Source organism: Gnatocerus cornutus, unplaced genomic scaffold (assembly GCF_029298725.1).
Source record: "Gnatocerus cornutus isolate USDA-ARS CGAHR unplaced genomic scaffold, icGnaCorn1.1 ctg00000021.1, whole genome shotgun sequence".
Lineage (NCBI taxonomy): Eukaryota > Metazoa > Arthropoda > Insecta > Coleoptera > Tenebrionidae > Gnatocerus > Gnatocerus cornutus.
Window position 1 is genome coordinate 228,757 of NW_028275373.1, and position 12,039 is coordinate 240,795.

Sequence of the window (12,039 nt, forward strand, 5' to 3'; positions counted from 1 at the left end):
GATGATTTCGTGCAGAATTCTGCTGTTTTCTTGCAATTCAGCCGTAGAATCTTGGTAAAAAGTGATGATTTTGTAGATTTCGTGCTCTTCTTTGCGAATTCAAGCCAGAAAACAACGAAAATCGGCGAGAAATCGTTGTTTTGCCTCGAAATATGCGGTTTTCTGTAAGAATTTTGATGATTTCGTGCAGAATTCTGCTGTTTTCTTGCCATTCAGCCGTTGAATCTTGGTAAAAAGTCATGATTTTGTAGATTTCGTGCTCTTCTTTGCGAATTCAAGCCAGAAAACAACGAAAATCAGCGAGAAATCGTTGTTTTGCATCGAAATATACGGTTTTCTCTAAGAATTTTGATGATTTCGTGCAGAATTCTGCTGTTTTCTTGCAATTCAGCCGTTGAATCTTGGTAAAAAGTGATGATTTTGTAGATTTCGTGCTCTTCTTTGCGAATTCAAGCCAGAAAACAACGAAAATCGGCGAGAAATCGTCGTTTTGCATCGAAATATGCGGTTTTCTCTAAGAATTTTGACGATTTCGTGCAGAATTCTGCTGTTTTCTTGCAATTCAGCCGTTGAATCTTGGTAAAAAGTCATGATTTTGTAGATTTCGTGCTCTTCTTTGCAAATTCAAGCCAGAAAACAACGAAAATCAGCGAGAAATAGTCGTTTTGCATCGAAATATGCGGTTTTCTGTAAGAATTTTGATGATTTCGTGCAGAATTCTGCTGTTTTCTTGCAATTCAGCCGTTGAATCTTGGTAAAAAGTCATGATTTTGTAGATTTCGTGCTCTTCTTTGCAAATTCAAGCCAGAAAACAACGAAAATCAGCGAGAAATAGTCGTTTTGCATCGAAATATGCGGTTTTCTGTAAGAATTTTGATGATTTCGTGCAGAATTCTGCTGTTTTCTTGCAATTCAGCCGTTGAATCTTGGTAAAAAGTCATGATTTTGTAGATTTCGTGCTCTTCTTTGCGAATTCAAGCCAGAAAACAACGAAAATCGGCGAGAAATCGTCGTTTTGCATCGAAATATGCGGTTTTCTCTAAGAATTTTGACGATTTCGTGCAGAATTCTGCTGTTTTCTTGCAATTCAGCCGTTGAATCTTGGTAAAAAGTCATGATTTTGTAGATTTCGTGCTCTTCTTTGCGAATTCATGCCAGAAAACAACCAAAATCGACGAGAAATCGTCGTTTTGCATCGAAATATGCGGTTTTCTGTAAGAATTTTGATGATTTCGTGCAGAATTCTGCTGTTTTCTTGCAATTCAGCCGTTGAATCTTGGTAAAAAGTCATGATTTTGTAGATTTCGTGCTCTTCTTTGCGAATTCAAGCCAGAAAACAACGAAAATCGGCGAGAAATCGTCGTTTTGCATCGAAATATGCGGTTTTCTGTAAGAATTTTGATGATTTCGTGCAGAATTCTGCTGTTTTCTTGCAATTCAGCCGTTGAATCTTGGTAAAAAGTCATGATTTTGTAGATTTCGTGCTCTTCTTTGCGAATTCAAGCCAGAAAACAACGAAAATCGGCGAGAAATCGTCGTTTTGCATCGAAATATGCGGTTTTCTGTAAGAATTTTGATGATTTCGTGCAGAATTCTGCTGTTTTCTAGCAATTCATTTGTTGATTTCGTGCTCTTCTTTGCGAATTCAAGCCAGAAAACAACGAAAATCGGCGAGAAATCGTCGTTTTGCATCGAAATATGCGGTTTTCTCTAAGAATTTTGACGATTTCGTGCAGAATTCTGCTGTTTTCTTGCAATTCAGCCGTTGAATCTTGGTAAAAAGTCATGATTTTGTAGATTTCGTGCTCTTCTTGGCGAATTCAAGATAGAAAACAACGAAAATCGGCGAGAAATCGTTGTTTTGCATCGAAATATGCAGTTTTCTCTAAGAATTTTGATGATTTCGTGCAGAATTCTGCTGTTTTCTTGCAATTCAGCCGTTGAATCTTGGTAAAAAGTCATGATTTAGTAGATTTCGTGCTCTTCTTTGCGAATTCAAGCCAGAAAACAACGAAAATAGGCGAGAAATCGTCGTTTTGCATCGAAATATGCGGTTTTCTGTAAGAATTTTGATGATTTCGTGCAGAATTCTGCTGTTTTCTTGCAATTCAGCCGTAGAATCTTGGTAAAAAGTGATAATTTTGTAGATTTCGTGCTCTTCTTTGCGAATTCAAGCCAGAAAACAACGAAAATCGGCGAGAAATCGTTGTTTTGTATCGAAATATGCGGTTTTCTGTAAGAATTTTGATGATTTCGTGCAGAATTCTGCTGTTTTCTTGCAATTCCGCCGTTGAATCTTGGTAAAAAGTCATGATTTTGTAGATTTCGTGCTCTTCTTTGCGAATTCCAGCCAGAAAACAACGAAAATCGGCGAGAAATCGTCGTTTTGCATCGAAATATGCGGTTTTCTGTAAGAATTTTGATGATTTCGTGCAGAATTCTGCTGTTTTCTTGCAATTCAGCCGTAGAATCTTGGTAAAAAGTGATGATTTTGTAGATTTCGTGCTCTTCTTTGCGAATTCAAGCCAGAAAACAACGAAAATCGGCGAGAAATCGTTGTTTTGCATCGAAATATGCGATTTTCTGTAAGAATTTTGATGATTTCGTGCAGAATTCTGCTGTTTTCTTGCAATTCAGCCGTTGAATCTTGGTAAAAAGTCATGATTTTGTAGATTTCGTGCTCTTCTTTGCGAATTCAAGCCAGAAAACAACGAAAATCGGCGAGAAATCGACGTTTTGCATCGAAAAATGCGGTTTTCTGTAAGAATTTTGATGATTTCGTGCAGAATTCTGCTGTTTTCTTGCGATTCAGCCGTTGAATCTTGGTAAAAAGTCATGATTTTGTAGATTTCCTGCTCTTTTTTGCGAATTCAAGCCAGAAAACAACGAAAATAGGCGAGAAATCGTCGTTTTGCATCGAAATATGCGGTTTTCTGTAAGAATTTTGATGATTTCGTGCAGAATTCTGCTGTTTTCTTGCAATTCAGCCGTAGAATCTTGGTAAAAAGTGATGATTTTGTAGATTTCGTGCTCTTCTTTGCGAATTCAAGCCAGAAAACAACGAAAATCGGCGAGAAATCGTTGTTTTGTATCGAAATATGCGGTTTTCTGTAAGAATTTTGATGATTTCGTGCAGAATTTTGCTGTTTTCTTGCAATTCCGCCGTTGAATCTTGGTAAAAAGTCATGATTTTGAAGATTTCGTGCTCTTCTTTGCGAATTCAAGCCAGAAAACAACGAAAATCGGCGAGAGATCGTCGTTTTGCATCGAAATATGCGGTTTTCTGTAAGAATTTTGATGATTTCGTGCAGAATTCTGCTGTTTTCTTGCAATTCAGCCGTAGAATCTTGATAAAAAGTGATGATTTTTTAAATTTTGTGCTCTTCTTTGCGAATTCAAGCCAGAAAACAACGAAAATCGGCGAGAAATCGTTGTTTTGCATCGAAAAATGCGGTTTTCTGTTAGAATTTTCATGATTTTGTGCAGAATTCTGCTGTTTTCTTGCGATTCAGCCGTTGAATCTTGGTAAAAAGTCATGTTTTTGTAGATTTCGTGCTCTTCTTTGCGAATTCAAGCCAGAAAACAACGAAAATCGGCGAGAAATCGTCGTTTTGCATCGAAATATGCGGTTTTCTGTAAGAATTTTGATGATTTCGTGCAGAATTCTGCGGTTTTCTTGCAATTCAGATGTTGAATCTTGGTAAAAAGTTATGATTTTGTAGATTTCGTGCTCTTCTTTGCGAATTGAAGCCAGAAAACAACGAAAATCGGCGAGAAATCGTCGTTTTGCATCGAAATATGCGGTTTTCTGTAAAAATTTTGATGATTTCGTGCAGAATTCTGCTGTTTTCTTGCAATTCAGCCGTTGAATCCTAATAAAAAGTCATGATTTTGTAGATTTCGTGCTCTTCTTTGCGAACTCAAGCCAGAAAACCACGAAAATCGGCGAGAAATCGTCGTTTTGCATCGAAATATGCGGTTTTCTCTAAGAATTTTCATGATTTTGTGCAGAATTCTGCTGTTTTCTTGCGATTCAGCCGTTGAATCTTGGTAAAAAGTCATGTTTTTGTAGATTTCGTGCTCTTCTTTGCGAATTCAAGCCAGAAAACAACGAAAATAGGCGAGAAATCGTCGTTTTGCATCGAAATATGCGGTTTTCTGTAAGAATTTTGATGATTTCGTGCAGAATTCTGCTGTTTTCTTGCAATTCAGCCGTAGAATCTTGGTAAAAAGTGATGATTTTGTAGATTTCGTGCTCTTCTTTGCAAATTCAAGCCAGAAAACAACGAAAATCGGCGAGAAATCGTTGTTTTGTATCGAAATATGCGGTTTTCTGTAAGAATTTTGATGATTTCGTGCAGAATTCTGCTGTTTTCTTGCAATTCCGCCGTTGAATTTTGGTAAAAAGTCATGATTTTGTAGATTTCGTGCTCTTCTTTGCGAATTCCAGCCAGAGAACAACGAAAATCGGCGAGAAATCGTCGTTTTGCATCGAAATATGCGGTTTTCTGTAAGAATTTTGATGATTTCGTGCAGAATTCTGCTGTTTTCTTGCAATTCAGCCGTAGAATCTTGGTAAAAAGTGATGATTTTGTAGATTTCGTGCTCTTCTTTGCGAATTCAAGCCAGAAAACAACGAAAATCGGCGAGAAATCGTTGTTTTGCATCGAAATATGCGATTTTCTGTAAGAATTTTGATGATTTCGTGCAGAATTCTGCTGTTTTCTTGCAATTCAGCCGTTGAATCTTGGTAAAAAGTCATGTTTTTGTAGATTTCGTGCTCTTCTTTGCGAATTCAAGCCAGAAAACAACGAAAATCGGCGAGAAATCGTCGTTTTGCATCGAAATATGCGGTTTTCTGTAAGAATTTTGATGATTTCGTGCAGAATTCTGCGGTTTTCTTGCAATTCAGATGTTGAATCTTGGTAAAAAGTTATGATTTTGTAGATTTCGTGCTCTTCTTTGCGAATTGAAGCCAGAAAACAACGAAAATCGGCGAGAAATCGTCGTTTTGCATCGAAATATGCGGTTTTCTGTAAAAATTTTGATGATTTCGTGCAGAATTCTGCTGTTTTCTTGCAATTCAGCTGTTGAATCCTAATAAAAAGTCATGATTTTGTAGATTTTGTGCTCTTCTTTGCGAACTCAAGCCAGAAAACCACGAAAATCGGCGAGAAATCGTCGTTTTGCATCGAAATATGCGGTTTTCTCTAAGAATTTTGATGATTTCGTGCAGAATTCTGCTGTTTTCTTGCAATTCAGCCGTTGAATCTTGGTAAAAAGTGATGATTTTGTTGATTTCGTGCTCTTCTTTGCGAATTCAAGCCAGAAAACAACGAAAATCGGCGAGAAATCGTCGTTTTGCATCGAAATATGCGGTTTTCTCTAAGAATTTTGACGATTTCGTGCAGAATTCTGCTGTTTTCTTGCAATTCAGCCGTTGAATCTTGGTAAAAAGTCATGATTTTGTAGATTTCGTGCTCTCCTTGGCGAATTCAAGATAGAAAACAACGAAAATCGGCGAGAAATCGTTGTTTTGCATCGAAATATGCAGTTTTCTCTAAGAATTTTGATGATTTCGTGCAGAATTCTGCTGTTTTCTTGCAATTCAGCCGTTGAATCTTGGTAAAAAGTCATGATTTTGTAGATTTCGTGCTCTTCTTTGCGAATTCAAGCCAGAAAACAACGAAAATAGGCGAGAAATCGTCGTTTTGCATCGAAATATGCGGTTTTCTGTAAGAATTTTGATGATTTCGTGCAGAATTCTGCTGTTTTCTTGCAATTCAGCCGTAGAATCTTGGTAAAAAGTGATGATTTTGTAGATTTCGTGCTCTTCTTTGCAAATTCAAGCCAGAAAACAACGAAAATCGGCAAGAAATCGTTGTTTTGTATCGAAATATGCGGTTTTCTGTAAGAATTTTGATGATTTCGTGCAGAATTCTGCTGTTTTCTTGCAATTCCGCCGTTGAATCTTGGTAAAAAGTCATGATTTTGTAGATGTCGTGCTCTTCTTTGCGAATTCCAGCCAGAAAACAACGAAAATCGGCGAGAAATCGTCGTTTTGCATCGAAATATGCGGTTTTCTGTAAGAATTTTGATGATTTCGTGCAGAATTCTGCTGTTTTCTTGCAATTCAGCCGTAGAATCTTGGTAAAAAGTGATGATTTTGTAGATTTCGTGCTCTTCTTTGCGAATTCAAGCCAGAAAACAACGAAAATCGGCGAGAAATCGTTGTTTTGCATCGAAATATGCGATTTTCTGTAAGAATTTTGATGATTTCGTGCAGAATTCTGCTGTTTTCTTGCAATTCAGCCGTTGAATCTTGGTAAAAAGTCATGATTTTGTAGATTTCGTGCTCTTCTTTGCGAATTCAAGCCAGAAAACAACGAAAATCGGCGAGAAATCGACGTTTTGCATCGAAAAATGCGGTTTTCTGTAAGAATTTTGATGATTTCGTGCAGAATTCTGCTGTTTTCTTGCGATTCAGCCGTTGAATCTTGGTAAAAAGTCATGATTTTGTAGATTTCGTGCTCTTCTTGGCAAATTCAAGATAGAAAACAACGAAAATCGGCGAGAAATCGTTGTTTTGCATCGAAATATGCAGTTTTCTCTAAGAATTTTGATGATTTCGTGCAGAATTCTGCTGTTTTCTTGCAATTCAGCTGTTGAATCTTGGTAAAAAGTCATGATTTTGTAGATTTCGTGCTCTTCTTTGCGAATTCAAGCCAGAAAACAACGAAAATAGGCGAGAAATCGTCGTTTTGCATCGAAATATGCGGTTTTCTGTAAGAATTTTGATGATTTTGTGCAGAATTCTGCTGTTTTCTTGCGATTTAGCCGTTGAATCTTGGTAAAAAGTCATGATTTTGTAGATTTCGTGCTCTTCTTGGCGAATTCAAGATAGAAAACAACGAAAATCGGCGAGAAATCGTTGTTTTGCATCGAAATATGCAGTTTTCTCTAAGAATTTTGATGATTTCGTGCAGAATTCTGCTGTTTTCTTGCAATTCAGCCGTTGAATCTTGGTAAAAAGTCATGATTTTGTAGATTTCGTGCTCTTCTTTGCGAATTCACGCCAGAAAACAACGAAAATCGGCGAGAAATCGTTGTTTTGTATCGAAATATGCGGTTTTCTGTAAGAATTTTGATGATTTCGTGCAGAATTCTGCTGTTTTCTTGCAATTCAGCCGTTGAATCTTGGTAAAAAGTCATGATTTTGTAGATTTCGTGCTCTTCTTGGCGAATTCAAGATAGAAAACAACGAAAATCGGCGAGAAATCGTTGTTTTGCATCGAAATATGCAGTTTTCTCTAAGAATTTTGATGATTTCGTGCAGAATTCTGCTGTTTTCTTGCAATTCAGCCGTAGAATCTTGGTAAAAAGTGATGATTTTTTAGATTTCGTGCTCTTCTTTGCGAATTCAACCCAGAAAACAACGAAAATCGGCGAGAAATCGTTGTTTTGCATCGAAAAATGCGGTTTTCTGTAAGAATTTTCATGATTTCGTGCAGAATTCTGCTGTTTTCTTGCGATTCAGCCGTTGAATCTTGGTAAAAAGTCATGTTTTTGTAGATTTTGTGCTCTTCTTTGCGAATTCAAGCCAGAAAACAACGAAAATCGGCGAGAAATCGTCGTTTTGCATCGAAATATGCGGTTTTCTGTAAGAATTTTGATGATTTCGTGCAGAATTCTGCGGTTTTCTTGCAATTCAGATGTTGAATCTTGGTAAAAAGTTATGATTTTGTAGATTTCGTGCTCTTCTTTGCGAATTCAAGCCAGAAAACAACAAAAATCGGCGAGAAATCGTCGTTTTGCATCGAAATATGCGGTTTTCTGTAAAAATTTTGATGATTTCGTGCAGAATTCTGCTGTTTTCTTGCAATTCAGCCGTTGAATCTTGATGATAAAAAGTCATGATTTTGTAGATTTCGTGCTCTTCTTTGCGAACTCAAGCCAGAAAACCACGAAAATCGGCGAGAAATCGTCGTTTTGCATCGAAATATGCGGTTTTCTCTAAGAATTTTGATGATTTCGTGCAGAATTCTGCTGTTTTCTTGCAATTCAGCCGTTGAATCTTGGTAAAAAGTGATGATTTTGTTGATTTCGTGCTCTTCTTTGCGAATTCAAGCCAGAAAACAACGAAAATCGGCGAGAAATCGTCGTTTTGCATCGAAATATGCGGTTTTCTCTAAGAATTTTGACGATTTCGTGCAGAATTCTGCTGTTTTCTTGCAATTCAGCCGTTGAATCTTGGTAAAAAGTCATGATTTTGTAGATTTCGTGCTCTCCTTGGCGAATTCAAGATAGAAAACAACGAAAATCGGCGAGAAATCGTTGTTTTGCATCGAAATATGCAGTTTTCTTTAAGAATTTTGATGATTTCGTGCAGAATTCTGCTGTTTTCTTGCAATTCAGCCGTTGAATCTTGGTAAAAAGTCATGATTTTGTAGATTTCGTGCTCTTCTTTGCGAATTCAAGCCAGAAAACAACGAAAATAGGCGAGAAATCGTCGTTTTGCATCGAAATATGCGGTTTTCTGTAAGAATTTTGATGATTTCGTGCAGAATTCTGCTGTTTTCTTGCAATTCAGCTGTAGAATCTTGGTAAAAAGTGATGATTTTGTAGATTTCGTGCTCTTCTTTGCAAATTCAAGCCAGAAAACAACGAAAATCGGCGAGAAATCGTTGTTTTGTATCGAAATATGCGGTTTTCTGTAAGAATTTTGATGATTTCGTGCAGAATTCTGCTGTTTTCTTGCAATTCCGCCGTTGAATCTTGGTAAAAAGTCATGATTTTGTAGATTTCGTGCTCTTCTTTGCGAATTCCAGCCAGAAAACAACGAAAATCGGCGAGAAATCGTCGTTTTGCTTCGAAATATGCGGTTTTCTGTAAGAATTTTGATGATTTCGTGCAGAATTCTGCTGTTTTCTTGCAATTCAGCCGTAGAATCTTGGTAAAAAGTGATGATTTTGTAGATTTCGTACTCTTCTTTGCGAATTCAAGCCAGAAAACAACGAAAATCGGCGAGAAATCGTTGTTTTGCATCGAAATATGCGATTTTCTGTAAGAATTTTGATGATTTCGTGCAGAATTCTGCTGTTTTCTTGCAATTCAGCCGTTGAATCTTGGTAAAAAGTTATGATTTTGTAGATTTCGTGCTCTTCTTTGCGAATTCAAGCCAGAAAACAACGAAAATCGGCGAGAAATCCGTTTTGCATCGAAAAATGCGGTTTTCTGTAAGAATTTTGATGATTTCGTGCAGAATTTTGCTGTTTTCTTGCGATTCAGCCGTTGAATCTTGGTAAAAAGTCATGATTTTGTAGATTTCGTGCTCTTCTTGGCAAATTCAAGATAGAAAACAACGAAAATCGGCGAGAAATCGTTGTTTTGCATCGAAATATGCAGTTTTCTCTAAGAATTTTGATGATTTCGTGCAGAATTCTGCTGTTTTCTTGCATTCAGCCGTTGAATCTTGGTAAAAAGTCATGATTTTGTAAATTTCGTGCTCTTCTTTGCGAATTCAAGCCAGAAAACAACGAAAATAGGCGAGAAATCGTCGTTTTGCATCGAAATATGCGGTTTTCTGTAAGAATTTTGATGATTTCGTGCAGAATTCTGCTGTTTTCTTGCAATTCAGCCGTAGAATCTTGGTAAAAAGTGATGATTTTGTAGATTTCGTGCTCTTCTTTGCGAATTCAAGCCAGAAAACAACGAAAATCGGCGAGAAATCGTTGTTTTGTATCGAAATATGCGGTTTTCTGTAAGAATTTTGATGATTTCGTGCAGAATTCTGCTGTTTTCTTGCAATTCCGCCGTTGAATCTTGGTAAAAAGTCATGATTTTGTAGATTTCGTGCTCTTCTTTGCGAATTCAAGCCAGAAAACAACGAAAATCGGCGAGAAACCGTCGTTTTGCATCGAAATATGCGGTTTTCTGTAAGAATTTTGATGATTTCGTGCAGAATTCTGCTGTTTTCTTGCAATTCAGCCGTAGAATCTTGGTAAAAAGTGATGATTTTTTAGATTTCGTGCTCTTCTTTGCGAATTCAAGCCAGAAAACAACGAAAATCGGCGAGAAATCGTTGTTTTGCATCGAAAAATGCGGTTTTCTGTAAGAATTTTCATGATTTCGTGCAGAATTCTGCTGTTTTCTTGCGATTCAGCCGTTGAATCTTGGTAAAAAGTCATGTTTTTGTAGATTTCTTGCTCTTCTTTGCGAATTCAAGCCAGAAAACAACGAAAATCGGCGAGAAATCGTCGTTTTGCATCGAAATATGCGGTTTTCTGAAAGAATTTTGATGATTTCGTGCAGAATTCTGCGGTTTTCTTGCAATTCAGATGTTGAATCTTGGTAAAAAGTCATGATTTTGTAGATTTCGTGCTCTTCTTTGCGAATTCAAGCCAGAAAACAACGAAAATCGGCGAGAAATCGTCGTTTTGCATCGAAATATGCGGTTTTCTGTAAAAATTTTGATGATTTCGTGCAGAATTCTGCTGTTTTCTTGCAATTCAGCCGTTGAATCTTAATAAAAAGTCATGATTTTGTAGATTTCGTGCTCTTCTTTGCGAACTCAAGCCAGAAAACCACGAAAATCGGCGAGAAATCGTCGTTTTGCATCGAAATATGCGGTTTTCTCTAAGAATTTTGATGATTTCGTGCAGAATTCTGCTGTTTTTTTGCATTTCAGCCGTTGAATCTTGGTAAAAAGTGATGATTTTGTTGATTTCGTGCTCTTCTTTGCGAATTCAAGCCAGAAAACAACGAAAATCGGCGAGAAATCGTCGTTTTGCATCGAAATATGCGGTTTTCTCTAAGAATTTTGACGATTTCGTGCAGAATTCTGCTGTTTTCTTGCAATTCAGCCGTTGAATCTTGGTAAAAAGTCATGATTTTGTAGATTTCGTGCTCTCCTTGGCGAATTCAAGATAGAAAACAACGAAAATCGGCGAGAAATCGTTGTTTTGCATCGAAATATGCAGTTTTCTCTAAGAATTTTGATGATTTCGTGCAGAATTCTGCTGTTTTCTTGCAATTCAGCCGTTGAATCTTGGTAAAAAGTCATGGTTTTGTAGATTTCGTGCTCTTCTTTGCGAATTCAAGCCAGAAAACAACGAAAATAGGCGAGAAATCGTCGTTTTGCATCGAAATATGCGGTTTTCTGTAAGAATTTTGATGATTTCGTGCAGAATTCTGCTGTTTTCTTGCAATTCAGCCGTAGAATCTTGGTAAAAAGTGATGATTTTGTAGATTTCGTGCTCTTCTTTGCGAATTCAAGCCAGAAAACAACGAAAATCGGCGAGAAATCGTTGTTTTGTATCGAAATATGCGGTTTTCTGTAAGAATTTTGATGATTTCGTGCAGAATTCTGCTGTTTTCTTGCAATTCCGCCGTTGAATCTTGGTAATAAGTCATGATTTTGTAGATTTCGTGCTCTTCTTTGCGAATTCAAGCCAGAAAACAACGAAAATCCGCGAGAAATCGTCGTTTTGCATCGAAATATGCGGTTTTCTGTAAGAATTTTGATGATTTCGTGCAGAATTCTGCTGTTTTCTTGCAATTCAGCCGTAGAATCTTGGTAAAAAGTGATGATTTTGTAGATTTCGTGCTCTTCTTTGCGAATTCAAGCCAGAAAACAACGAAAATCGGCGAGAAATCGTTGTTTTGCATCGAAATATGCGGTTTTCTGTAAGAATTTTGATGATTTCGTGCAGAATTCTGCTGTTTTCTTGCAATTCAGCCGTTGAATCTTGGTAAAAAGTCATGATTTTGTAGATTTCGTGCTCTTCTTTGCGAATTCAAGCCAGAAAACAACGAAAATCGGCGAGAAATCGACGTTTTGCATCGAAAAATGCGGTTTTCTGTAAGAATTTTGATGATTTCGTGCAGAATTCTGCTGTTTTCTTGCGATTCAGCCGTTGAATCTTGGTAAAAAGTCATGATTTTGTAGATTTCGTGCTCTTCTTTGCGAATTCAAGCCAGAAAACAACGAAAATCGGCGAGAAATCGTCGTTTTGCATCGAAATATGCGGTTTTCTGTAA